This window comes from Phoca vitulina, unplaced genomic scaffold (assembly GCF_004348235.1).
Source record: "Phoca vitulina isolate PV1807 unplaced genomic scaffold, GSC_HSeal_1.0 scaffold69, whole genome shotgun sequence".
NCBI classification, from domain to species: Eukaryota; Metazoa; Chordata; class Mammalia; order Carnivora; family Phocidae; genus Phoca; species Phoca vitulina.
Window position 1 is genome coordinate 1,880,272 of NW_022589772.1, and position 18,296 is coordinate 1,898,567.

Genomic DNA, 18,296 nt, shown 5'->3' on the forward strand with positions numbered 1-18,296 from the left:
CTATGAACACTAAAACAATGAACATACCAGCACCAGTTACATACTGCTGTCTTACTACCAGTTAACGTTTTGTTCACTAATAGCATATAATCATACACTAGTGCTTCTTTAAAAAGACTATAAGCTACTTTGTAACATGGACCCCTGCTCCACCCACAACTTTTAATTAGGCAGTAATGTTAAGATTTTTTACAGCATGTTATCCTGGGTGATCCTTCCATATCACAGTATCATAGTTCAATTTTACCTAATCAGTATCACATAGAAAAAGGAATACATGCCCATAAACACTTTTAAGATATAATAATAGTACTTTTATGAATATATTACTCTAGAATTTCCAAAGCACTTCCCATCTATTACCTCATTTGAGCATCTCATAAGCCCAGATGATGATGACATGGGTATAAATTTTTATACTCATTTTATAAATGAAGATGCTGAAATTTTCAAAAGTTAAAAGACTTGCTAATTTAAAAATTCACACCCTTTGATATATCTATCCACTTCTGTGAACTATTTCAAAATATAGAGAAAGCTAGAACTGTTGACCACAATGTTTCTTACAATAGTGTCAAAGGAATAAATATATTTCCAATGGATTATTTTTCAACAAAAATTAAAAAGTCAACAAAGATCTACTCAATACTTAAACCCTGAACAAGACATGTAATACCTTTGCTCTGATGAAAATTACATTCATGTGGGGAGAGTCAGGAATTAAAATTAAATACATAAATAAATAAGCAAGAATATATCAAAATATAACAAGGTCTCGCAAAAATAAAGAAGAAAAGAGAATGGGAATGGGGTTAGGTGATGACTGAAATGGTAGTTTTAAAGCTGTTTGATACAGAAACAATAATTGAGATGACTATTCAGTGACATGTCAAAGTGACAATGCTAAAAATGTATGTGGTAAAGCAGCATTGAATGCAGATTATAACAGCTAAGCAAAATATAATGCACAGAAAAAAGGAGACTGGAAGAAAATATACCAATATGTTTATACTATTCATCTTAAGGCACTATAATTAGGGGGATTTTTCCTCTTCTACACAATGAGAAAAAATTAATATAAATTTTAATTTTAACATGATGTTAAAATAAACCAACTTGTATGTGGAGGATCCAGTATTCAAACTCGGTCTTTGGGACTTGAATTTAGTATTATTTGTACGACACAAAGAGTCCTATGGGAGAACAAACACTGGTGGAAAATGTTCATATTGTATCAAAATAGCAACAATAATATCCATAAAAGAGGCTATTACAGAGTCAAAGCTGTGAGTTTCTGAATGAATTTAAGAATTTCTTGAGACTATGGATGAAATTAAGTAACAGGCACTATTTCTTACTTCAAATTTAGTAAGGTTTTGTGGGTTTTTTGTCTTAGCAAATTTACTGTTCTTTCAACATTTGCCTTTTTTCTTAGTGCTTCATTTTATTTTTTTATTTCAAGTTTTTATTTTAATTCTAGTTAGTTAACATATGTGGTAAAATTGGTTTCGGGTGTAAAATTAAGTGATTCATCACTTACATATAACACCCAGGGCTTATCACAACAAGTGTCCCCCTTAATACCCATCATCCATTTAGCCCATCCCCTGCCCACCTCCCTCCATCAACTCTTAGCTTGTTCTTTATAGTTAAGAGTCTCTTAGGGTTTGCTTCCCTCTCTTTTTTTTTTCCCGTCTCCTATGTTCATCTGTTTGTTTCTTAAATTCTACATATGAGTGAAATCATATGGTATTTGTCTTTCTCTGACTAATTTCACTTAGTATACAATATACTCTAGCTCCATCTATGTTGTTGCAAATGGCAAGATTTCATTTTTTTTTATAGATGAGTGATATTCCATTGTATATATACACCACATTTTCTTTATCCATTCATCAGTCAATGGATATTTGGGCTCTTTTCATAATTTGGCTGTTGTTGAAAATGTTGCTATAAGCATAGGGTGCATGTGCCCCTTTGAATCAGTATTTTTGTACCCTTTGGGTATTTACTTTTTAAATTTGGATTTATATATGGGAAAGTGAGTAAAGCACTTATATACAGGAAAGTGAGTAATGCACAGTAATATGTATACAGTTCTAGGACACATATATCAATGCAGGTATAGAACATTATTCATACCCTATCAGGTTCCTTCATGTCCCTTCTAATTATAGACACTCCCTTTCCCATTATAGACACCCTCTCCAGAAGAAGCCACTATTTGGACTTCAGTTACAATGAATTAATTTTTCCAGTTTTAGAATTTTATACAAATGGTACCATATAGTATGTATTCTTTTGTGAGTAGTTCCTTTCACTCAACATTATATTTGTAATATCAATTCACATATTTTAATGAAGCAGTATTTACTTAATTTTCATTGCTATATAACATTCTATTGTTTATACCACATTTATATATTATACTTTTGATGGACAATTGGATTATTTCCAGTTTGGGCCTACAATGAGTGAAACTGTTATGAAGACTTGGGTACTTTTCTTTTGGTGGACATACGCCCTCTCATCTTGGATATGTAGGTACCTAGAAATAGATAGCTGAGTAATAGAATAGGTAAATATTTAGCTTTAGTCAAAACAGACAATACATACACTTTAAAAGCACTAATAAGAAAATAGAAACTGATTTTTACAATAAACTGAGACAGTCTTGAAAATAAAGACTTCCTGAGGAAAAGTACAGAAGAACCTGGCTGATTATAATCCTGTACTCATTCCACTGCTGAATTTCATAGCTCTGTGATACACAGGCAAGAGATTTTGTTTTTGCAGAAACATTAAAGTCCACATTTCACAGTATCTATGTTCTTCCTAGTAGAGAAAAGAATGTAAATCAAGTAAACTGTACATACTCACTGTTTTAAATGCATCTTTTCACAAAGCATTATGTTCCTTTATAAATTATTACTAACTCATAGAACAGAAGAAAACATAGATTATAGTTTGGTTTTGCCACCAATTTCCCTTTATATTAACAGTATTTTGAAAAATACATTCTAACAAACCCACATTTGAGGAGCTAGTCTTAAAAGGATGACCTATTAACTTGATTAAGTTTCAGCATAGATTCAAAAAGCGATTATTTCAAATATATAGACACACTTCACTTTTTAATTTCATCACACCAAATCTCAATGCATTCCTTTTAGCCACTGATATTGTTGAATGGGAAGATCCAGCTACCAATCATAGGTGAGAATTACCACTAGGCGGAGGAAGCAAAGAATAACAATGCCAACCACCAGAAGTAGGAGCCCACAGATCTTGGCCCACAAGGCACTAGTTGGAACAATGCTTTACTCACAAAAAGAAGAGACATAATAAGATCAGCATCTCTACTGTGCACTGGTCCCCCATGGCCAGAGGGTCCCTCCCAATACCAAGACAGAGCAAGGGACTGCACACATTCCTCTCCTGCTGCAGCAAAAAGACCATGTTCCCTTCCAGGTAGGGACAGATATTCTGGTGGCACTAGCTAAGTGCATTATGGTACACATGCTTAAGTAACGCAAGAAAGTTCACTGTGCACCCAAAACAGGGAAAATTTTCTCCTAAAATGGAAGAAGAATCCTAAACCAAGAGACAGCTTGGCAGTAGACTTCCATATAAAGGAATGAGGTCCAGGCACAGGGCACCGACTGGGCAACCCCCGAGGAGGGCAGCAGGTCATGTGATGGCTATTTTCCCAAAATGGAAGGCTTTCCAATTTAATCACAGAAAGACTTCTGGTAAAGAGTAAAGTTAATTACGTAGCACAATTTGAACATTTGCATCATATTTTCTTTATTGGGGTAAAATACACATAGATTTACCCTCTTAATAGTTTTTAAGCACACACTACAGTATTGTTAACCATATGCAAATTGCAATAGATTTCTAGAACTTTTTCATCTTGCATGACTGAGCTCTCTATACCCATTAATAACAAGTCCTTGTTTCCCCCTCCCCCACAGTCCCTGGAAACCATCATTCCACTTTCTGTTTCTGTGAGTTTGTTTGCTATAAGTAACTCATGTTAGTGTGATCATGTAATATTTGTCTTTTTGTGATTGGCTTATTTCACTTATCACAGTGTCCTTAGGGTTAATCTATGTTGTAGCATATGACAGAATTTCCTTTTTTAAAAAAGCTGAATAATATTCCATTGTATATATATATATGCCACATTATCTTTTTCCATTCATCCATTAATGGACATTTAGGTTCCAAATTCCACATCTTGGCTATTGTGAATACTGCAGCAAATCTCTCTTCAAGATCTTATTTTTAGTTCTTTTGGATACATACCCAGAAGAGGGATTGCTAGGTCAACAGTAGTTCTAATTTTAATTTTTTGAAGATCCTCTATACTGTTTCTAAAGCAGCTGCACCATTCTGCATTCCCATCAACAGTGTGCAAGGTTCAAATTTCTATACATCCTCACTAACACTTGTTGTTTCCTAGGGTTTTTTTAATAGTGGTCATCCTAATGGATATCAGCGGATTTATCATTGTGGTTTTGTTCTGCATTTCCCTGATGATAAGTAATGTTGAGAACATTTTTCCTTTTTTAAAAAGATTTTATTTATTTATTTATTTATTTATTTATTTATTTAAGAGAGAGAGAGAGAGAGAGAGAGTGGGGGGAGGAGCAGAGGGAGGGGAACAAGCAGACTCCACACTGAGAACGGAGCTCGATGATGGGCTAGACCTCACAACCCTGAGATCATGACATGAGCCAAAATCAAGAGTTGGATGCTTAACTGACTGAGCCACCCAGGTGTCCCAAGCACATTTTCTTATACCTGTTGGCCACTTGTAGATCCTCACTGCAACAATATTAATTCAACTTTTTTGCCCATTTTTAACTAGGTTATTTGATTTTTTTAATTGAGTTTTAAAAATTCTTTATATATTCTGGATATTAACCCTTTATTTGGTATATGATTTGCAAATATTCTCTCTCATCCCATAGGTTGCCTTTTTACTTTCTTATTTCCTTTGTTGTGCAGAAGTTTTAAAGTTTGATGAGGTCCCATTTGTCTATTTTTGCTGTTGTTACTTGTGCTTTTGGTGTCATATCCAAAAAAATCATTGCCCATTCCAATGTCATGAAGCTTTCCCCATTTTCTTCTAGAAGTTTTATCATTTTAGAGCTTATCTTTAGGTTTTTAATTCATTTTTGAGCTAATTTTTGTATATGGAATATACAAGGGTCCAATTTCATTCTTTGTCATGTAGATATCCAGTTTTCCCAATACCATTTGTTGAGGAGACTACCCTTTCCCCATTGTGCCATCCTGGCCCCCTTGTTGAAGATCAGTTAACCATATATGTGAGAGTTTATTTCTGGGTTCTCTCTTCTGTTCCAATGGTGTATATGTCTGTCTTTATCCAATAACATATTGTTTTTACTACTGTAGCTTTATTGTTTCTTCTTCTAAGTTTTTATTTATTTATTTGAGAAAGAGTGAGTGAGAGAGAGAGAGAATGAGCAGGGGGAGAGGGAGAAGCAGACTCCCCACTGAGCAGGGAGCCTGATGCAAGCCTTGATCCCAGGACCCTGGGATCATGACCTGAGCTAAAGGCAGACTCTTAACCGACTGAGCCACCCAGGTGCCCCTTAATGTAGTTTATAATATGTTTTGAAATCAGGAAGTGTGAGTCCTCCAGCTTTGCTCTTCTTTCTCAAATTGTTTGGGCTATTCAGAGTCCTTTGAGATTCTATATGAATTTTAGGATTTTTTTTCTATTTCTTAAAAACATGTCATTAGAATTTTGATAGGGATTGCGTTACTCTGCAGGTTGCTTTGGGTAGTTTGGTCATTTTAACAGTATTAAATCTTCTAATCCATGAACATATGATATCTTTCCATTTATTTGTGTATTCATTAATTTCTTTCAGCAATTTTTTTAATTAAAAATTTTCTTTTTTAGTTTCCAGTTGATAAGTCTTTCTCCTCTTTGGTTTACTTTATTCCTAAGTATTGTATTCTTTTTTAACTATTGTAAATGGGATGGTTTTCTTAATTTTTTTCAGATTGTTGTTAGTTTATAGAAATGCAACTGATTTTTGAGTGATTTCTAATCTGCAAATTTATTGACTTATTAGTTCTAACAAGTTTTTTCATAAATTTTTAGGGATTTCTACTTTTAAGATCATGTCATCTTGGAAAGGGATGATTATACTTCTTGCTTTCCAATTTGGATGTCTCTTACTTCCTTTTCTTACCTAACTGCTATGGCTGACTTCCAGTACTATAGTAATTAAAGATAGTGGGATGCCTGGGTGGTTCAGTTGGTTAAATGTCTGCCTTCAGCTCAGGTCATGATCCCGGGGTCCTAGGACCAAGTCCCACATCGGGCTCCTTGCTCAGTGGGGAGCCTGCTTGTCTCTCTGCCTGCCACTCCTCCTGCTTGGACACTCTCTCTCTCTGACAAATAAATAAATAAAATCTTAAAAAAAAAAGATGGTAAGAGTGGCTTGGCTTGTTTCTGAGTTTACAGGAAAAGTTTTTACATTCTTGGCTTATTTCTGATTTTACAGGAAAAGTTTTTAGTCTTTCACTACTGAGTATAAATTAGCTATAGGCTTTTCATATATTGTCATTGTTATGTTGAGGCAATTTCCTTTTATAAGTAGTTTAAGTGTTTTCAGCATGAAAAGCTATTGAATTTTGTCAAATGATTTTTTTTCTGTTTAGATGGTCATGTGATTTTTATTGTTTGTTTTGTTAATGTGTTGTATCACATTGATTTGTGTATGTTGAACCTTCCTGCATCACAGGGGTAAATCCCACACTTGGTCATGGTATATGATTATTTTAATGTGCTGTTGAATTTGGCTTGCTAGGATTTTGTTGAAGACTTTTGCATTAATATTCATCAGGATTACTGGCCTGTAGTTTTTTTTTTTTTTTCTTTCTTTGTAGTGTCTTTGTCTGGCTTTGGTATCAAGGTAATTCTGGTCTCATAAAATAAGTTTGGAAATGTTCTCTCCTTTTAAATTTTTTGGAAAAGTGAAAAGGATTGGTATTAATTCTTTTTTTAAACTTTCCGAAGAATTCACTAGTAGAGCCATCTGGTCTTGGGCTTCTCTTTGTTGGAAGATTTTTTATTACCTTGATAATTTATTTTAATTAGTTCAAACAATGAAAAGCAAGATTTGAAGTAGTCATAAATCACTTCCTGCATATTGTCAATATATGTGTTTATTTTAAATTTCTCTGACAGTCAGGCTAAAATGGCACTTCAATATTGAAAAGATTCAATTGGAATACTGAAGCAACCACTAAAACAAGGCTTTAAGCAACATAAATGAAATACAAAAGGGACAAAATTAAAATACCACATGTTTACTTATCTAAGATAAAGACAGTTCAAAGGCATAAATAAAATGGTGACCCTAAAATAAAAAGAATAAGAGTAACTATCTTTTTCTGTGTACTTTATAGGCAACTGTCCCCTTATTACCCATGAATAAAAGTCACGGGATTATACTTCCCTCAACTTCCAAGGTAGGCTCTAAAGGATGACAATGGCCTCTGTGGTTCAGAGTACAAGGAAAGGACCTAGTCCCAGTGTTGCCATAGGGGGCAGAAGAACATATAATATAAATATATGTTCATATCACTACATTTCTAGGTTTTCTCTATCTTTTCATGTTGAATTACATTCTAAGCATTTGGTCACTGTGTTTCATTTGACTATCTATTGCAGGCTAGATTTTGCAGTGAGCAATAGCAATCTAGCAATTAATATTGAATGTCCTCTACCTTCAAGAAACTTAATGTGTTCTGAAGGAGGCAGCCATGCTTATGAATTTTCCTTTGGAAGTGTCAAGGAGGGAGCAACTAATTTCAACTATAGGGTAAAGAGAAGGTAGTATTTGAAACTCTCCTTGTCTTTTTTTCTTATTTGAGTTCAATAATTCCTAGAATATAATATAACGTTTACTTACAATTTATACAATAACAGTTGATATTTACTGAGCACTTTATATATGCCCCATACAGATTAATTATACAAGTAATCCAAATATTGGCAGAGGTAACTCTGGCTTTTGATATTTAGACATATTAATTTAAGCATGTGTTACTCATTCTTTGGAGCCCAGTGGTCTCCCCAAGATTCCTGCTCTTCTGTGGAATTTTTGACTTTTGGCTCTAGGTCCCTGCTTTCACTGATGCATGAATCTTATTCTCTAATATTATACCAACATTCTCTTCTTTGTATTAAACCATTTATAAGAACTATTTACAAAAGACATTTGTGTGTGTAGTTTACTTTACTAAAGGTTTGAGCAGGTAGAAGAACTTAACATTTCAATAATACCAAGAAATTAAAATTAGTTATTTATGTTCTTAAGCCTTTTGGCCATCCTGACACTGAACATTTCCAGCCACTTATTTATTCATAGTTCAGACTTCCATAATTTCAATTGATTATCTCTCTCTTCTTTCTCCTCATGACTAAGAAATCTATTCATTTCTCAAGCAGAGAAGTTAATTATTTCTTACTGTCTTTTTCTAAATCATGGTTTCAGGACCTTATCTTCCATAGGTAAATACATAGTTTAGGCTCTGTGTTCCTCTCCATTCAACAGACAGCTGTATCTTCTTGTGCAATGCCAGCTGCAACCCTAAGACACAATGGTGGAAGTCAGAGTAAATGGATTTGGCCATATGGGGCACCTGGTCACCAGGACTGCTTTTAAATCTGATGGAGTGGATACTGTCACCACCAATGACCTCAACTATATGGTCTACATGTCACTATATGATTCTAGCATGGCAAGTTCAGTGGCACATCAAGGCTGAGAATGGGAGGCTTGTCATCAATGGAAAGCCCATCTCTATTTTTCAGGAGCAAGATCCTGCCAACATCAAATGAGGGCAATGCTGGTGCTGAATATGTTGCAGAGTCCACTGGTGTCTTCACTACCTTGGGGAAGGCTGGGGGGCTCACTTGAAGAATGGAGCCAAAAGGTCATCATCCCTGTCCCTTCTGCTGATGCCCCATGGTTGTGATGGGTATGAACCATGAGAAGAATGAAAACTCTCTCAAGACTGACAGCAATACTTCTTGTACCACCACCACCTGCTTGCCCCTGCCCAGGCAAGTTAGGTCATCCATGACAACTACAGCATTGTGGAGGGACTGATGATCACAGTCCATGCCATCACTGCCATCCAAAAAACTGTGGATGACCCCTCTGGGAAACTGTGGCGTGATGATCAAAGGGATGCCCAGAATATCATCCCTGCTTCTACTGGCACTACTAAGGCTGTGGGCAAGATCATCCCCAAGCTGAATGGTAAGCTCACTGGCATGGCCTTCTGTGTCCCCACTTCCAATGTGTCAAACATGAATCTGACCTGTTGCCTAGAGAAAGCTGCCAAATATAGTGACATCAAGAAGGTGGTGAAACAGTTATCAGAGGGCTCCCTAAAGGGAATCCTGGGCCACACTGAGCACTAGGCTGTCTCCTGCAACTTTAACAGTTGACACCCACTCTGCCACCTCTGATTCTGGAGTGGCGTTGCCCTCAACAACCACTTTTTCAAGCTTATTTCCTAGAATGACAATAAATTTTGCTATGCCAACAGGTGGACCTTATGGTCCACATAGTCTCTAAAAAGTAAGAGCTCCCTGGACCACCAGCTCTAGTGAGAGTACAAGAGAGGACTCAGCTGCTGGCGAGTTGTTGACTCAACTCAATCCCCCCAACACACTGAGAATATCCTGACTTTGACAGTTTCCATCCCAGACCCACAAAGGCGAAGGGCTTAGGGAGCCCTACTTTGTCATGTACCATCAATAAAGTATACTATACCCAGCCTAAATAGTTTACTTTTTCTGAATAAAGACAGTTCCTTTAATAAGAGGAATTCTGTTGCCAACTGTTTAAATGACATATTTTCACTCTGCTACCCATATTTTGTTTAGTTTACTTTTCATGATAACCCAGTGAACTAGATATCATTCATTGTCTCCATTTTATAAATTAAAAAACTAATGAGGAGTAAAGTTATTTGAAGTTAGAAAATTACAGATCCTAGAGTAGAATCATAATATGATTCCAAAGACCTGTATGATGTGTGTGTGTGTGTGTGTGTGTGTGTGTGTGTATTTCTCCTTATATATCCTATCTTGCTTGACTAGGAAAAATCCCAAAGTCTAGATCTGCAAAAGAAGTCATTTTCATTTATCTAGAGTAGCATATTGCCTATAATATATAGAATTGGAGCCAATAACCATCAATTTTTTCTATCCCTGAAATTTAGTGAAACATTCACATTTTATTTATTTGGTTTGGTTTGGGTTTCTGTTTCTACATACTAGTATTCTCAGAGGGAGAGAAATCACTTGACAAGTATGCTCACAGAATTCTAATCTATGACTTCTAATTGAAGAGGAGTTATTAATAGCTTCAAGATGTTTTCTAAGCATATTCTTCTATAAATAAAAAATTACCAGTAAATTCAAATACTACCCTTTAGAAGCTATATTAAGATGTGATTTTTTTTTAATAACAATGTTAGTACTCTAAATGTCTCTAGATGGCTAGGAGAATTGTGATTCCTAACACTGATGTTCGCATTAGAGAAAACAACTGAAACTTAAGTTTTCACTTAATATAATGAATAGAGAGAAAATATGCAGTCATAGCAAATACCTACATTTAGCACTGATGCTTCCCCTGGTTTTTGGAGATCTTCAGTAAATATTTGCTACACTGAGCCAAATCTAGAAAGAGAAATATTTCTAATATACATGTTCATATTGCCAACATTTTGATAAAATACACTTCTACAAGTAAATGAGAAAGACCTACTTTTAAAAAAGTTAAGAGCTAATAAAGAAACATTTTGAGTCTGATGTAATTTCCAAACTGAAGCACAATTAAGCCAGACATCAGTAATTATCAAGGTGGTAGGTATGAAGAACTAAATCATGCTACCTCGAAGAACAAGAAAAATTTATAGTTAAGCTAGATTCATGTCTCTTGTAAAGTTTCAGAATTGAATATATGAAATTGACTGGCAGTAGTCACAGATAGAAGGAGGTGGTGGTCTTTTCTTTAACCAGAAAATTGAATGTAGTGTACCATAGTTCAAACTGAGATATAGATGATTAACTCCTAGGAATTTTGTTAATATTCTTGTTCCTGTTAATACTATCAGATGCCCTAGAGAATTAACCTAAGCCCTGTTATCTATACATTAGAATGATATCAGAAGTTCATTAATAAAGTGCCTAAAAAGCTAAAAATTTTCCATGGATAGCATGGAAAATTTTAAGATGAAAAATTATCTTTGAAGAAACAGAAAAGAGCTGACTCTCTATAAATGAGGTGTTACAGGTCAAACAGTGATGACATTACAAATGATATATTTTAAAAGAGCTGAAAATGACTTTAAAGATGATCTACTCAACTCTTTCATTTATAGATAAGAAATTTGAAAGCCAGAGCAGTTAAGAGACTTGCCCAAGATCACATAGCTGGTTACTGACAGAACGTCTAGAAATACACTTTCTCAGTTCAGTCCTCTTTCAACAAGTGATTATTTGTGTTTTTTAATAGCTGACATTTTATTATTTTATTGATTTATTTTATTTTATTTTATTTTTTTTTTTTTTTAAAGATTTTATTTATTTATTTGAGAGAGAGAATGAGAGAGAGCACATGAGAGGGGGGAGGGTCAGAGGGAGAAGCAGACTCCCTGCAGAGCAGGGAGCCCGATGCGGGACTTGATCCAGGGACTCCAGGATCATGACCTGAGCTGAAGGCAGTCGCTTAACCAACTGAGCCACCCAGGTGCCCCTTTATTGATTTATTTTAAATAATGATATCCACCTTGTGTGTGTGATAACTTAGTAGCTTATAATTGTACTTTCAGATTCAAAATGCAATTGACATAGGTAATACTATTTGGAAAACAGAAGGATGTGAGACAGGAATCTATTTTCTGAATAGCATTATCTATATCAATTGCATCTAGATTCTGAAAGTATAATTATCAGTTTCTAATATACCTTAGTTTTTGTATACTGTTGGAAGTTGGGTTCAAGATTTTTTAAAAGCCAAATTCCTTAACTTGATACATTTCTGTAGTATTCTATCATATAGATGTGATAAATTATTATTATAATATTGATCCTTTAGATAAAAGTATGTTATTATTAGAACTAAATAGACCAGATGGATTTTTTCATTCTTTTAATAGCAATTCAAGAAACAAAATGCAGAATACAAATAAATTTTTGTCTTATTTTAGCAAACACTGGCCTTAATCCCATCATTAATTAGCAATTATATTATCTTCATTTCTGCTACCTCTAGTAAAGTACCACTACTGTCCTCTTCACATTCTGGATTGTGTGTTATATTGCTGAAAGACATTTGAACCCTCTATTTCTCTAACAGGCCCTGAGTTTTTTTTTTTTTTTTTTTTCCATTTTCAGCAGATAAAAGAAGTAATAAGATTATACTGTGTCATTTCTTTCTGAGACGCAAAGAGGATGTACTCAGGGGCAAAAGTAATTTTGGATCAGAGACTGGAGGGCATAACACAAAGCCAGTGAAAACCTCTGGAGAGAAAAAGAAATATAAGGTCTCCAAGCAGAATTAGGGTTGTAGGAGAGAAGAGGTAGAAATAGAAATCCTAGAGGAGCCCAATTAATAATGGCCCTTTTAATTTGGTGTCTGGCTAGGGACATCATTTTGGTCCACTTTAAATATGTTGTACATTCAAAATACAAGAAATAAGAGATGCAGGTGATAATCAATTTAAGTATTACTTTAATGAAGATGATCATGTGGGGGTAAATTTATGCAACTAAAATTTCCAGGTTTATTGAGTGAGTTTCAAAATAACCATGCCAAGGTTTATAACTACTCACTTCTATGGTCACATTCATGCCAATTTTTAGAAGTTCTACTGAATTTTTTTCCATATTTTTTTTAGTTTTGAATAAATCTTAGCATATGTGAAAATATCTGGTATTGACAGAAATTTGTTTTAGATGTTTCCAAAGACATATGAATCAATCATTATTGTGTAAAAGTTTGTTAGCAATTTAATGTCTTAAGTGGGGATTTATTTAAAGACAACTTCTAAGAGCAGTGAGATACCAAGTATAGGCTAGGGGAAGTGGTTCACTCCAGGTGCAGGCACTGAGGGGGTGCATTGCTTTTGGAGAATTTAAAAATAATGATAACATTCCTGAAAGTTTTTTTAAAAATATCACCATGCACCAGCAATTACAAATAACCTCAGTGATAACATCTTCTTCCTCACTGAGGCAGACTGCTCCCATTGCCCATCCTTCCTTTCGTATGCTGCTCTCTAACAGCAAATGGCAAATATATGTGCTAACATGTAAATATTACTTATGAATGTGCAGTCACTCTTCCATTCTTTATGTTGATATGGTTGCCAGGGCAGTGCAGAGTTCCCTTTACACATCTGTATTAAGAAATTTCTATTAAGAAATCTGTATTGAGGGCACCTGGGTGGCTCAGTGTGTTAAGCATCTGACTTTGGCTCAGGTCATGATCCCAGAGTCCCAGGATCAAGTCCCACATCAGGCTCCCCACTCAGCAGGGAGTCTGCTTCTCCCTCTGACCCTCCCTCCTCTCATGCTCTCTCTCTCAAATAAATAAATAAAATCTTTTAAAAAAAGAAATCTGTATTGAATAGGTAAGAAAAAATAGAGAGGTATATATAGATACTTATTATCTAAGTTTTTAAATTTTACTCTTTATTGGTGTAAATGTTACATCTTATAATGTATACACATCTTCAGTAAACATCGTGATACATTTTTACAGATATATGTATTTATAAATATAAGTTTATATATATGTGTAAAAAATGTATCAAGTTGCTTATATACATAATCTTCACCTAGATCAAGATATAGGACATTTCCATCACCTAGAAGTTCCCTTTGTGTCCTTCCCAGTCAATACCTAACCCCCAGAGGTAACTACTACTCTATCTTCTATCACCATAATAGATTAGATTTTTTAACTTGCTCATTGTATAAATTGAATCATACAGTGAATAAACACAAAGAAAAAAAGAAATCTGTATTTAGAAATATTCCTTCCATTCTTTTGAGATGAAGTCCCATGGTGCTTTTTATTCCTGGGGTGTGTCTATCCCAAATGGACCTGTAATCTGGCTCTTATCCAGATCAGCCCTGACCAAACAAGAATATCTTAATGTCCTTCAAAGCCATTAAAACAGCTGTTTCAGATTAGAGAGGAGCAGGCTAAGCAAGCCTTGTTACAATTCTACTTCCTTTCTTTTCCTTTAATTCAGCATCAGTACAAATTCCCCAAACCTTCATTATTCATTAAAATATCTAAAGCAACATTATCTCTTCTGTGTTTATGGGATACCCTGTAAACAAATAGTTAAATGGTCAAATAAGCTTGGGAAATGTTGCATAATATCTTCTCCTTTGGGGAAATCAAAATGTGCACTAGCACATTAAAGTCATTGAGAAGTCCTATAAGAAAAAATGTATATACATTTAACCTAGTGTTTTCAAACTTATTAAGAATTTTTTTGCATACCAATTTTAAATACCCCATGAAATTAATGTTCTCTAGTAGGAGCTTTGGGAAATGCTGGTCTAATTACTTTATTATCACGTTATTGAAAAGCCATCTGTACATTCCATGGGCAATTTTGCATCCCTAATAAATCACTTTCAATACTGTTGGCATTTTAAATAATTTTGAGCCAAATTTAAGACATTTTCATGATTATAAACCATACTATTATTTATGGGAAGTTTAGCTTTAACTAAACTAGAAATAGGTGTGAAAGGAATGTGTATGTATGAGTGTTTGTATGCATGCCTTTATACAGGACATTAAATAACATCGTGGATATGTCCTTAAGAAAAATACCATAGCAAGTACAGTTGTGAATTGCTTCTTATAGCATCTTCAGATAAAAGCTGGGAGGATAACATTAAATTCCAATTCAGAGATAACAATCTACCAAAAAGGAGTTGTTGCATTACATATATGCTTATTTTATTGTCTTATTAGAGAATAAAGTAGCACACATAAATTAATTTTCTAAATAACAGCAACTTATACATTTAAGCTCCAAAACCATTCCCCCTTTTATTTAGTCATCTCTGAAATGAAACCTCTAGAATTCAACTAATTTAACAAATTGTATTAAACCTTTTTCTTGATTATTTGAGGCACAAAATGAGTGGCATAGCACTATTTCCTTTCTTTTGATCAGCTGTCCTATTTAAGAATATCAGGTTCAATGCTTCTTTATCAAGTTAACTTTAATTTGCATGTGATCTTAAACTGATGGGCTTTAGTTTCTCCTAAGTAGCTGAGGCCCTGATGGAGATTCCCTCCCCCCCCACCGCCATGTGTGGTTCTGTTGCAGATAGTTGTTGGATGTCTGGGAGGGGGATGGGAAATGATATGAAAAGGGGAGTAGGGTGGAATAGTTGTGTGATTCCCTTGTAGTGGTTGAAGGAATGCACTTTGGTATTCCTGAATTCTGGTACTGGCTTCAATACTAACTAGTTGTTACCTATGGCAAGTTACCTAACTTGCGAGCCTCAGGTTTCTCATCTGTAATATACAATCACTGTATTTACCTTTGTGCGAGTATTAAAACAGATTCTAAATGTCACATAAAGTTGCAGGTCACTACAAGGTTGAGATCCACAATGATAGCATACATAAACATTGGGAACCTAGAAAAGCAACAAATCAAGAGCCAAATGACAGCCAAGAGCATGAGGGAATATTTTCTGGTCAAAGCAAGGAAAGACTTCTAAAATACAGGCACAGAGTCACCTCTTCATGAGACAGTATAAAGTAGTCAAGCATGTTTTGGCGTCTAGCAGGATTGGTTTTCAACCAAGACTTTAAAACATCATAGGTTTATTACCATGGTCAAGTTATTTATCATAAACCTCTTTACACATATCTAAATAGGATAATATTATATCATAGGGTAGTTATGAGAAGTATACAAACACACGCACATACGTTCTTAGTTTCTAGCTGTAAAACCCAATAAGTAGTGCTAACATGATAATGGCAAGGATGATAACAATGACATAACACACTCACCTTAATTCCTGATACAGCGTAAACAGGTAGATGTCCTCCAGTGCTGCTAATTAAGCCTGGCTCCACACATTCCTTCATTGTAATGCTATAAAAAAAACATGATAAATGAATGTTTTCATGTTTCTTACTTTTCTCCAATTTTATGTCATATAAGGAGTCTTGCCATTGTAAAGTCGCACTTGTCAAAATCTCTAATGAATGCTATCATCAAAAACTTAGGACAGAGAGTGAAAATAAAAAGTTAAATACTTTATATTTAGCATATTTGGATGCTTGGTATTTTCTCAGTTGTTCTCCACCTTGGCTGCAAATTCTAATCACTGAGAAGCTTTTAAAAATCCCAACTCCCAGGCCACACTTGAGATCAAATAAACCAGAATTTCTGGGGAGTGGGACCCATGATCAGTAATCTGTAACCTCCCCAGATGATTCCAACAGTCAGTCAAGTTTGAGAACCACTGCTCCAGATCAGTGGTTGTCAAGTCTGGCTGCATATTAGACTCACCTGAATACTTTTCAGAGTTTATACCAGTCAGACCAGCTACCATTTATTGGGGACCTACTATAGGTCAGGTGTGGGGTCACAGAGTTTAAATATATTGCTTTCTTTACATTTCACAGTATTACAAAATGAATTCATAATATTCCTAATCTCCAACACAGCCCTATGAGGTATGTATAATTTTCTCATTTTAGGGATTTTAAATTCCGTAAGGATTTATGTATCTTATTTGCCTTATCGTCAGAACCTAGCATAGTACTTGGCACAAAATAAACAAGTGATAAACATTTGCTTAATGAATGAGCAAACAGAATTTCATGTGAAAAAAACTTAGAGAATTTAAGAAATTTTCCAAAAGCTGCAGAAGCAGGCTTTAAAGCCATGCACAACTGATTCAGGAATCCATGCTTTCCATACCCCACCACACTGCTTTTCTTGTTTGCCTACGGAACTATATCAGTTATCCATAATAGCACCAGCAGTAATCACATAGGCAAATTATGAGACTGTCAAAGAAGTAATTCATCTTTTTTACCATCTCAAGTCCCCCCTCCAAGTGGTCCTAAAATCCATTCCAGAGCCATTGCTTACACTCACCAATGCACATATACAGTATAGTAAATCAACCTTTATGAGTTTGAGGACACTGGGAACATTTCCATCAAATCCAGCTGAACCCAATCTCTCCTTCATGATCATCCTAGAAGAATGCTAGACAACTCTAATTTCTCCCTTTCTTTGGATTCCTAAAATAATTATCGTTTCTATTATTCATTTTGGTACATATTACATTCTGTCTCATATATGTAACTTTCATGGAAGCATGTTCTGTATGTCCAGTAGAATTACAAAATCTCTAAAAACAGGTAACAATAGCGTATACTTTGTCTCAGATCTGATCCTAAGCACTTTATATATATTAACCCATTTATCTTTAGAATAACCAGTTGAAGTAGGTACTTTTAATATACTCATTTACAAATAAAAAAGTTATATTGAAATACAGTTATCAAAGTATCTTTAAATTTATATAATACAGTAATATATTTTCTTCATTTTAACATATTTGATAATAAGATTATCAGGTCTAAAATGATCATAAATTTGAAATAAGATAAGCTCAAATTTTATTTCAATATAATTATAACATTTTACATGACATGGAATTATCTGTGTTGTCTATTGCTGACAAAGCCATAGGTAAGGTCTTTGTATTACAGTGGTCTCTTGCCTACGTTCTAAATCAAAGGAAATGCTAATTTGAGGGGATGGGGAAAAAAAGAGATGTAATTTTCCCTATGCAAATTCACATACCAGTTGAATTTAATTAGCAAAAACCCAGGATCCATGAACTCCAAAATAAGACCTCCTGGCCCCGAAACAGTTATTAGGCATTGAACCACCCGCTACCTCATATGTTCAAATCTTTATGTAGGGGAAAATCAAGTTAGAAGATGTACTTTACTCCTTATTAGCTTGGAAATATATTTTGATTTTATTCACATCAATTATTAGTGAACATTTGAATCAAGATTTAAAGTACTCTGTTGACTGGGTTAGGCTGTGAAGGATTTCAGAGATATTCTAAAGAGAAATGGTTTGTACCTTTGGTAATTTTTCCAAAAATGTCATCAATGTTCAGAGACCATAAAAGAAAA

General features: G+C 34.6%; 1 pseudogene; it reads left to right on the plus strand.

Moving 5' to 3' along the window:
* The first annotated feature begins 8,655 nt into the window (after positions 1-8,655).
* LOC116624658 lies at positions 8,656-9,484 on the plus strand (annotated as a pseudogene).
* The last annotated feature ends 8,812 nt before the right edge of the window (positions 9,485-18,296 follow it).